Source organism: Oncorhynchus clarkii, chromosome 5 (genome assembly GCF_045791955.1).
Source record: "Oncorhynchus clarkii lewisi isolate Uvic-CL-2024 chromosome 5, UVic_Ocla_1.0, whole genome shotgun sequence".
NCBI classification, from domain to species: domain Eukaryota; kingdom Metazoa; phylum Chordata; class Actinopteri; order Salmoniformes; family Salmonidae; genus Oncorhynchus; species Oncorhynchus clarkii.
In genome coordinates this window covers 44,410,526-44,421,802 of record NC_092151.1, presented here as the reverse complement: position 1 = coordinate 44,421,802, position 11,277 = coordinate 44,410,526, and the positions used below count along the sequence as shown (strand labels likewise).

The 11,277-nt window shown below is 42.0% G+C and overlaps 1 pseudogene; it reads right to left on the bottom strand.

The window, feature by feature from the left end:
* Positions 1-1,276: 1,276 nt before the first annotated feature.
* On the bottom strand, positions 1,277-10,384 carry LOC139408901 (anthrax toxin receptor 2-like; annotated as a pseudogene).
* Positions 10,385-11,277: the final 893 nt, after the last annotated feature.

Here is an 11,277-nt window from a genome sequence, read left to right as displayed (position 1 = left end):
GCCCTGGTCGTTCCTACTTTGACCTCCTCCACCCTAACAGGGCACTACAGGAACAATTGCAACACTGTGCATCCTCACTGATTCAACAATGATATTCCGTTTTCAAAAACATGGCCAAACGTTTTACATTTCTGACATTGAAGGTGCTTTTGTACATAATCTCACACCACATATCTCATATAACCCAGCTTTATACAGGTCAGGAGAACTTCATTAAACATCAATAACACAGAAAGTCTTTCCTCCTTTTCCATTCACAGTGCGGGTTAAGCGACATAAATCAACTATTCTTGACATGTTCATCTTAAACTACGAAGCCTCCATATCCATATGATACCGGTACCCTACTCTGAAAATCATAACATTCCACTTCCGCAAACGTGTTTCCCCAAAAAACATCCTTTCTCATGAATCGCACTCTAACAAGGAACATCTAACATTCCGAGGCTTATCTTGATTTACAACTGTAGCCCTTTTACAATAGCCCAATTCTCATGTTCCAGTATTCCACTATCTTCACTCGGGCCAACAGAATCAAGCATTACTTCTGCCATTGCTCTCCCACCTCCCTGGCAGATTTCCGTGCACTATCAAAAACGCTGTTCTGAAATTACCACCGAGCTATAGGAAATTACAATTAGCCCTGTGACACGTGCCCAAAGAACCCCTCTCTGCACTTCAGAAACTGCCTGAATAAACTAGGAGTTCATGAACAGCAGTTAAAAGACTGCTGGGTCCAAAGATCTGATGAAAAACTTTTTTTGTGGCCCATATGAAAATGTTAATTATGGAAATGACCCAGATAGGCAAATGAATCATAGCATAGACTGTAATGATGGCAAAAATGTCGATACAAAGTAGCTGATGAAAATATCAATTCAGCCTATAAGAAAATGTAGGAGTACTGTTTAATTGTTTAATATTAAAATGTGCAAATGTAGCTACATCATGTAAAATCAATTTTTTTTGGTTTTGGCATAGGATTTTGTCCATAGTTGTCTTGAGATCATTTTATGATATTCAAATAAACAATGTATCAAATTATAATTGTCTTATTTAGTCTTTCCCCCTAGAAATCTCTAGAAAATACAATTCTGATATGACATTCTATCTTGAATTTTTTTTTTTTTTAATGTATAATAACCATTAGGTCAAGAGATTAGATAAACAATGTAATATAATCACATTGTTTAACAAATTAGATTAGCCTGTAGTTTTGGAATAATATTAACCCATTGTAATTTTAGTTGAAAGTGAAACCCTCAAACTTTCCATAGAATTTTGAAAAAGTATTTATTGACAACACCACATTTGGAACAACAGAGCTTAAATAAAAAAGACAAGCAAAATACACTTCATTCTTGATAAGAAAAGACACAAGAAGGCACTCAATAACACAGTTATCCTCTTACCACATGTTCTTTGATCTATGGTTACACATAAATTATATTAAATGAAACCGTGACATGAGGATTGTATAGCAAGTAAGCAAGTTAACATTATTGAATGCTGCAGGACACGTTTGTTTTATCCAAAAGACAAACCTGGATAAATAAATCTGACATAAAAACAAACAATAAGTCCAAAGAGAGGCACATTGATGATGTTTAGGCACGTGGTCCATAGCCCTGTTCTCTCCATAGCCTCATAGTCCAAAGAGAGGCACATTGATGATGTTTAGGCACGTGGTCCATAGCCCTGTTCTCTTCATAGCCTCATAGTCCAAAGAGAGGCACATTGATGATGTTTAGGCACGTGGTCCATAGCCCTGTTCTCTTCATAGCCTCATAGTCCAAAGAGAGGCACATTGATGATGTTTAGGCACGTGGTCCATAGCCCTGTTCTCTCCATAGCCTCATAGTCCAAAGATTACTGTTTGACCTAATGACTGGGAACTCGGGTGAAATTCATACAGCGCCCCTGAACAAAACAAAAAGGCAGTTCCTGTATTATTTACTTATTCCATTTAAACCTTTTACTTTAAGAGGTAAGTTATTGAGAACCCATTCTCTTGTACAAACAGCGACCAGTTAGACTTAAATGTATCTACCTTATTCTAGATTTCTGAAAATATACAGGATAGACCTTCCCTAACATATACTGCATTTCATTACAGTTGTAACACCTCCCCACCCCCACCTCCATATCAGCCTAATTCTCATGAACAATGGTACATGGTATTAAATTGTTCATGCCTCACAGCTTGCCTCTTCCGTAGACGGTGCCGACTGCTCAGACCTGCTCTCCACTGGTATGAAGATTAGAACAAGCAACCATGTCAAACCAGCTCTCCTCAATATTATACTGGTAGTGTATGTACCCATTAGTCTCCACCATATATGTATTTATGTATCTCAGATAAATTAGGTACATCAGATACAAAATGAGCTCATAAATGGAGTCCCTATATACGTGACATAGCATGGAAATTGTTTTGACAACACTGCATAGAGTTGACATTTACAATAATTGATCATAATTGAACTCAATTGAGGCAGCCGGCTTTGACTGGGTAAGGAGGAGGGTAAGGAGGAGGAGATGGCGAATGGGCCGGCGAGTTGTCACGACATCATTATTAGCCAATCAAACTAATCAAGCGTAAGAGCATTACTGGCTGAACAGACAGCCACTCCCATTCTGTCAAGAAGGGAGCCACCATCATGAGCCCAGTCAGATAAGAGCAGGTACCAGCCCCCCTAAAACCATCCACCAGAAATCACAGCTAATATATCATCAAATACGTTTTAGGGAGTGTTTGCTTAAAACAGCAGACAATTGTGTACCTATGCCTTGATTCATAGGCTATATTGACAATTTATCCAAGAAATAGAACATTTATCAAATTCAGTACAGCAATTTACAACAGTAAATTCACATTAACACCAATTACAGAGGGTACCCACCCCCACCTTTCTCAGTAAAAAGATAATGGCCAGCGTCCCCCACCTCTGTTAATGAGAGGGCAATGTACGCCCAGTCCAGCGTCTTAATGAACGTGTAGTGCAGTACACCAACACAGTGTGACAGAGTACACAAACACAGTGTGACAGACAGGGAGGTTAAGAGGACAGAGGTCATACGCTGTCCCTCGTTTGTTCCATCCCTCCGTCCCCCCCATCCTCGTTTACATCCAGCCCTGCTCTGCTCGTTATCTTGTAGTGAGCTGTGACATGCCAGAGGCCTCACAGAGAATAATGGTGCTAATAGGCATTAGGGGGTCAGAGTCTCACAAACATAGACATCCATCCCTACTCTCTTCATCACTCATCTACAGGATCTCTCCATCCCCCATCCCATATGGGTATGGGGGGGGAGGGGGGGGACAGTTAATGGCTAAAGTACCATCACTCATCTATAAGATCCCTCCATCCCCCATCCCATATGGGTATGGGGGGACAGTTAATGGCTAAAGCTGTCACCTCCTCTCAGTGGACAGAGTGGTAACTGACCTGTCATGTCCTGCCGCTCCCTTACTGCCCCTCATCCCCTCTCCGCTGATGAGCCTGTCTGCTCGGACCACTAATGAGCTAGACAAAGTTACTAACGTGTGAACTGGGCAACATTGACTAAGCAGAAGAGAGATAGTTAAGTATGTCTCTTTCTCCCTTTCTTTCTTTGTTCATGAGTTTGTTGCAATCGGGGTTAGGGTCAATTCCATTTTCAGTCAATTTACGAAAACAATTCAGAAAGTAAACAGGAAGTAAACTGATTGAGTACATTATACAAGGGGGTGCCTTACCCTGTCCTGTGCTGTTGGTCTCAGGACAGCAACTCGATCATACTGTCGCCTGAGTAATGCCACCAGCGCATCAAAACGCCCCTAACAACAAAACAAGTGATGATAAGAGTCAACCTGTTGGTTTAATATACAAAACCAGTTACTGACAGCCATTGTCAATGTGGCTCTGAAAGCATGGTGACTTACCTTGATGGGTGTGTACCATTTGGACTGTTCTGGGGTGTGATAAGTAGGGGGTGGTCTCTGAGGCATTGGTTTTCTAATGATAGGTTCTTCCACCTCCTCCACCATTGTGACCACCGCATTCTTGGCTTTCTCGAGCCGTGCACCTTCCTCTGTGGAACCTTTCTCACCCCAACGAACCTAAGACACAGTTTACAGCAGGTTATTTCACATTTTATACAGTTTAAATTCATTTAGCACAAAATAACCATTCAGAACTTTAGAGTAACTAACACCACTCAAAATAAAGTGACGCAGCTTGCTGTCAAGATATAGTACAGCCCAAATAGAAAAATTCATTATAGTTCAATGGGGAAATACTCATTCAGACATACATTGTATCACAATTCCAGTGGGTTAGAAGTTTACGTACACTAAGTTGACTGACTTTAAACAGCTTGGAAAAGTCCAGAAAATAATTTCATGGCTTTAGAAGCTTCTGATAGGCTAATTTAAAAAATTTAAGTCAATTGGAGGTGTACCAGTGGCTGTATTTCAAGGCCTACCTTCAAACTCTGTGGCTCTTTGCTTGACATCATGGGAAAATCAAAAGAAATCAGCCAAGACCTTAGGAAAATAAATTTAGACCTCCACAAGTCTGGTTCATCCTTGGGAGCAATTTACAAACACCTGAAGGTACCACGTTCATCTGTACAAACAATAGTACGCAAGTATAATCGTTGTTTGGAGGAAAAGGGGGGAGGTTTGCAAGCCAAAGAACACCATCCCAACCGTGAAGCACGGGGATGGCAGCATCATGTTGTGGGGGTGCTTTGCTGCAGGAGGTACTGGTGCACTTAACAAAATAGATGGCATCATGAGGGGGGAAAATTATGTGAATATATTGAAGCAACATCTCAAGACATCAGTCAGGAAGTTAAAGCTTGGTCGCAAATGGGTCTTCCAAATAGACAATTACCCCAAGCATACTTCCAAAGTTGTGGCAAAATGGCTTAAGGACAACAAAGTCAAGGTATTGGAGTGGCCATCACAAAGCCCTGGCCTCAATCCTATAAAAGATTTGTGGGCAGAACTGAAAAAGCGTGTGTGAGCAAGGAGGCCAACAAAAATGACTAAGTTACAACAGCTCTGTCAGGAGGAATGGGCCAAAATTCACCCACATTTTTGTGGGAAGCTTGTTGAAGGCTACCCAAAACGTTCGACCCAAGTTAAACAATTTAAAGGCAATGCTACCAAATACTAATTGAGTGTATGTAAACTTCTGACCCACTGGGAATGTGATGAAAGAAATAAAAGTTGAAATAAATCATTCTCTCTACTATTATTCTGACATTTCACATTCTTAAAATAAAGTGGTGATCCTAACTGACCTAAGACGGAATTTTTACTCTGATTAAATGTCAGGAATTGTGGAAAAACTGAGTTTAAATGTATGTTGCTATGGTGTATGTAAACTTCCAACTTCAACTGTACCTCCATGCGTTTCATTCCTCCGATACCTCTTCCCCCATAGTAAGATGCATCCACCATGGGCCACTTCCTCTTGGGTAGAGGGTCCACCTCTGGTTCCTGTAGTGGAGGAGGGAGTTCAGGGCGTTAAAGTTACTCTACAATGGTGTGACGAACACTTGGCACTTCTAAGAACAGTTCCATAGAATCTAAGCACTCACAGGTACTGGAGGAGGCGGGAGGGGAGGAGGGGGGCGACGGGGAGGGGGGTCCTTGATCACCTGTAGCATGTACAGTAGAAAACAGTCAGCAGTTATACAACAATGAATTACTATGTACTGACATCTCAATCTACAACTGTATTAACTCATACTCTCTCCCTGCCTTACTACCGGAAAATACAGTCGGTCCTGGAGGACTCACAATAGTGCAGCAGAGTGGCCAGAACCACCACAGCAGAGCCAGAGCCAGCAGCAGGAGTAGAACTAAGATCAGGACCAGCACCACTGTCCCATCAGACTGTAACAGGAGACAATGTAAAACAAAGCAGCCCACGAAACAGACTTTATCAGATGATGTGCGACTTCATATCTAACGCTATATCACAGACTTCCTCAGACTAGACTTTGGTGGACTCTATGTAAGTAGAATGAGGTTTGTTTTGTTCTGAGTGTTGGTGTGACCTGTGACACCGATACTCACACAAGTTGTAGCGTAGATAGTGAACGGGCTTGAGATGTAGGACTGTCCGTTGTTCAAGCTGATCAGCACATCTATCGATCTATCGTGAGGGAAAAGAAAATCCAGCACAATTCTATATTATTGCTTCGCGCATGTGCGTGTGTGTGTGTGTGTGTGTGTGTGTGTGTGTGAGAGAGACAGAAAGAGGGAGGGCGAGAGAGAGAGATACTAACAAAGTAGGTCAAACTTCATTTAAGTATCGGTCTGGCAGACCAACTGTCGAAATGCCAAGGCACTGTGCCACAGCAAATAGGCATGCTGGTGGACAGGGTAAAAACTAACACCGGGTCACAAAGTCTAACATATCATATCTTCCTCTAAGCTGTTTTAATGATATTGTGCCAAACCATTTTGGTGTGTCTCACCACTACACATCGGTTCAGCCTATTCGGTCACATTTGATGAAGAAACCAGGCAGTCCCGTAATGGATTAGGGATGAACAGCTGCCATTCTCCAGTCACCACCAGGCTTTCATTATATTTTTTATATCATTTGATGTTGTTTCCTTTGCTTTTTATAAAGCGATGAACACCTGTTACCCGTCGAACCCACTACCCACCCTGAATGGAAGTGTGTGTAGTCGCTGACTGTGGAGAGTCTGGGTTGCTGTGTGGTTCAGCTCTCACGGCAACCAACCAACATCATGACATTCCTTTGATCTGACCAACTGCGCGCGCTCAGTAGCTCACTGGCCATTTATGGATAGAGGAAGTTCGAAGAGGAGAGAACTGAGTGCAGCACTTACTGTCCGACTTCATGCAGCACTGGTGCTGGACACAACAAATAGCCATCCTGCACCACATTGGGCCTCTCATCTGGGGGGGAGGGGAGAGAGAGAGCGAGAGAGAGAGAGAGAGAGCGCACTGGGTGAGCTCAATGCCCTCTCAGTGAAGAGACTTTGTGTGTTGTGTTCTATATTAAGCAATAAGACAGATACCAGCTCCATGTACTCAGCTAGCTGCCTAATGTTCCCGGACCCTACTAAATAAGACACTGTTCTGTTCTCTCTGAAACACAACATTCACTCCACGCCCTCAGTACTTCATTAGCGTGGTTACTTCATGGGGACTTTTAGTAGACTAGCATCCTGAGCAACGGGATTGAAGTGCACTGTTGGGTGTACAGCTACAAAACAACGGTGGCATCTGGTAAACAGGAATGAATGTAGTATGAACACGCACTTGGGGGGGGGGGGGGGGTTGGGGGTTATTGTCAATCTGCAGTCTTACAGTAGGTAGGTGTGTCAATGTTGGAATGCAGAATGTGATGCATTACGGAGCTTGGGGTATACTAACTGTATGTCTTCTGGTTGACAGTGAGAACGCAGATCACTCCATCCTGGCTCCTGCCACGGGTAAAGTCATATCCTCTCAGGACGATGTTGAAAGATTCTACAATTTTATAGAGGGGCACAATGTCAGGATGATTTTCAGGCACAAACAAATAACAGTGTTACCCAATAATAGTATTGGTATCGGTATATCAACAAACTCGAGCTTTGCAACGTACCATTTACGCAAACACTAGTGGGCTCTATCCTGAATATTTCTGTGCAGGACTGCTTCAAAATCTGTGAAAAATAGAAATAATGATAACGTTAATGACAAGGTACGTGTCTTAACGTTTATTTTTTAGGTATTGTTGTATGTAATTATTCTGACCGAATTCACAATGCTTTTGAGTGCACGAAATCCAGCCAGCACTGGGAATACTTGGTCTTTGCTGTCTGCAATGTCAACAAGCTGTGGGTACAAGAGGAAAGCATATGATATCACACAACATCGGAAAGATTGTCTTCCCACATCTAGTACAACATAGCACTCGCTCTCCCACATTGTCTGAACACTACTCTCTCCCTCTGTTTTCTGTACATCTACAAGACAGCCATTTTCTCCCTCTGTTGATGTTTCCCCAGTCTGGTTTCAAAGGCTGATCTAATGTAATGAAACCATAAGAGGAAGCAGGCTGGCACGATCCAATTAGATGATTAGAGTACAACTAAACTTCCTGTCCAGACTGCTAACGCTCTCTAAGACAGGCAGACGATCAAGTCATAAAACGGGTACGCTCATTTTTCTTCCAATTTTATGGCACCCATTAGTAGCTCCAGTATGGATTCACTTTGGCAGTGTTCAGAGATTTCAATGTAAACAAAATAGTGTATTGCAGTGTGTGTATTTCATGTGTGCTTTATGCAGCCTTCAATTGATAGAAAGGCGAGAGCACTGCATGAAACAGATCCCTAAAAACACTCACCTGGCTCTCATCAAAGTCTTTCACACCAACACAGTACACTCGAGCACCAAACTCCCTGGCGGTGTTTGCCTTCAACAAAGAGAGAGGAAAATAGCTGTGTACCAGTCAGAGGTCAAAGCACTTCCAGCAAGTACTATTTTGTTCCTCATCACTGTTTAGTATAACGGTATTACCTCCTTTACGGTCAGTTCATAAGGATAGACTTCCAGTTTCCCATCAGTCAGAGCTATGATAATACTGGATGACCGTGTGACCTGGGCCTTCATCTGCTCTGAGGCCTACATAGGGGAAGCCATGTTTTAATGTACAACAAAAACAGTCCAACAACAACAAAAATATAGAATAGATTCAAATAGAAAATGCTTACCGACTTCATGCCTTCGTGCATGTATGTTTCACCAGCCGGTCTGATTTTGCTTAACTTTTTCAAGCCTTCATCTATTTCATATCTACAAAGAGATTCTATCTGAGAAATGATGTTAATTGCCTGATGTGTGTATGTGTGTGTGTGTGTGTGTGCGTGTGTGTGAGTGTGTGAGGGAGAGAGAGCAAGAGAAAGAGAGAAATAGAGAGAGGAGGGAGAGGATAGAAAGTAAGAGCGAGAGAGAGAGAGGAGAGGGAAAGAGAGAGAGAGATGCTTAGTACTGTGACAAGTGAGAGAGTGTGTGTCTGTACCTGTCTCCAGTTAGTGGTAGAATCACCTCTGCTCTAGATGAGAAAACTATGTAGGAAACTCTCATCCTAGGACTAAAACAAACCGAAAAACACCAAGGAATGGGATCAAACACCAAAAAGTTACTGGTCATTTTGGATTTAAAAGACTTCACTTACAGTAGGCCAACTTATCCCTCCCTACACCCTTTGGAGCTAACCCTTTTCTCTCCTAAATTACAATTATGCACAGTTGTTACCACAACCAGCTGTTTCAGACAACTGTTCTGGAGTTAAATTTAGTACCCCACTATTAAGTTTTAAAATAATCCCACAAACTGTATCCAAGTGTTCGGTGGAGCTACATTTGATCAAATGCCTATTGGCTACTGCTTGAAAAGGATTTGCCCCACTTTCACATGTGTGTTAACTGTGTTAACTACTAACTTGATTCCTCACTGTGTAAATATCCTATGTCCTTGGTAAATCATTATTTGACTAAAAGGGGCCCATTCTTCTGTTTCATGATTCAGATTGTAAAGTTAGCCATAGTATTGATGGACAGCGATGTACAGTGTTCAAGACAAGTTGCTCATTTCACCTCGTACACAGAGCTTGGAACCTGAGAGTATGACATTATTCACTTACCTCACAAAGCGGTTGGTGAGCTGCTCCACAAACTCATAGATCTCTCCCCAGTTATCATGCACACTCCCAGACCTGTAAAGCAGTCAGAAACACTCCCTGAACCAGAACCAAACAACCCCTTACAAGGACTAGACAGACTGAAATAGAACTCGAGTCATTTAAATAGTATTTACAGGAGTATTTTACATACAAAGCGTGATAAGAAAACGCTTGACTAGTGCAATTTGACACCTGATAGATTCTATAGAATCGTTTTGATTCAAGTTACGTTACCATATCAATTACATCTTGCATGTAGTCTGTAGGCTATAACGTTACTTACCTGTCTAAAACGAAATAAATATCAAAAGCTCCATGGCAAGATGCCTCTTCGGTATTACAAAATAATGTGTTTAGGCCTATAAGAAAGGTAAGCAGGAGTGCAGTCCACTCTCCGTTGATGATCATTGCCTTGATAAAAAAAAAAATCCTCATTGAGTTTGCACATCGTACTGTACCACTGACTAGAGTAGACTGACTACCTTACATGCGCTTTCTTCGTCTGGATGAAACAGTACTCGAGACTGATTCCTGATTTTCCAACGATAAAATCGAAAATAAACTAACATCACATTTACGCGGCATGTTACTTTGTAAATACTATGTATCGTCCTTGCCACTTGTGGGTAACCTATTTAATTTTCTGAATTGAGAGAATAAAATGATTTGGGGCGTGTCTCCTAGAGAATTACCGCTGATACTGTGACAGTACCGTTTCATCTGAAGTGAGCATGCGCAAGAGAGTCGAACTAACGCACAAGCGCGCCTTTGAACCCTATTGCACCCTAGTCTCACAGAGTTTCCCAAACTCTTCCTGAACCCTTCCCTCCTGCGCGCACGTTTTGGTTTTATCTCTAGCGTTACACAATTGATTCAAATAACCAACTCATCGACAAGCTTTGATTATTGAATCAGCTGTGCAGTGCTAGGGCAAAACCAAAATGTGCACATAGGGGGGACGCGAGGACCGAGTCTGGGAATCCCTGTAACTACACCACCAGCACAGTGGGCGGGGAGACAGCAGGTGACACAATATTTTGTTTAACATGAATATTTATACTATTTCAGTTCGACAACCAAACTTTATTGGGGTTTGACATACAATGAATTATAGCCCAAACCATAGAAAAACGTGGATTTTACTTTTAATTAAGCAGACTGAAATACAAAATATTGTTTTGTTTGAAAACTTAAATTCGACAGATTCTGGTGACCTTGTCATTGTGGACGTGACAAAAAATGTGGAATTTGCTCAATAGGCTACTGTGTGGAGTGAATTCCAGCACTGTAAACCCATCAATGAGCCAAGGTTTATCTGTCGCCCGAGGAGGATACAGAAAAGTGCATCACTCCATTTACTCGACACACACTCGCGTTTATCGTGTGGCCGCGGGGCATGCTTGCACACCAGAACATGACCCGCCGTCACCTAAATCCAATATATTTTGTCCCTATTTACCAAATGTCATGAATTCAATATCTAATTGAAATGGGCTTCTACTGTACATGCACTGTCTGGCCCCTGATACCCATGACCTCTTTAGACTGTTCATCCATGCACCGACACTTT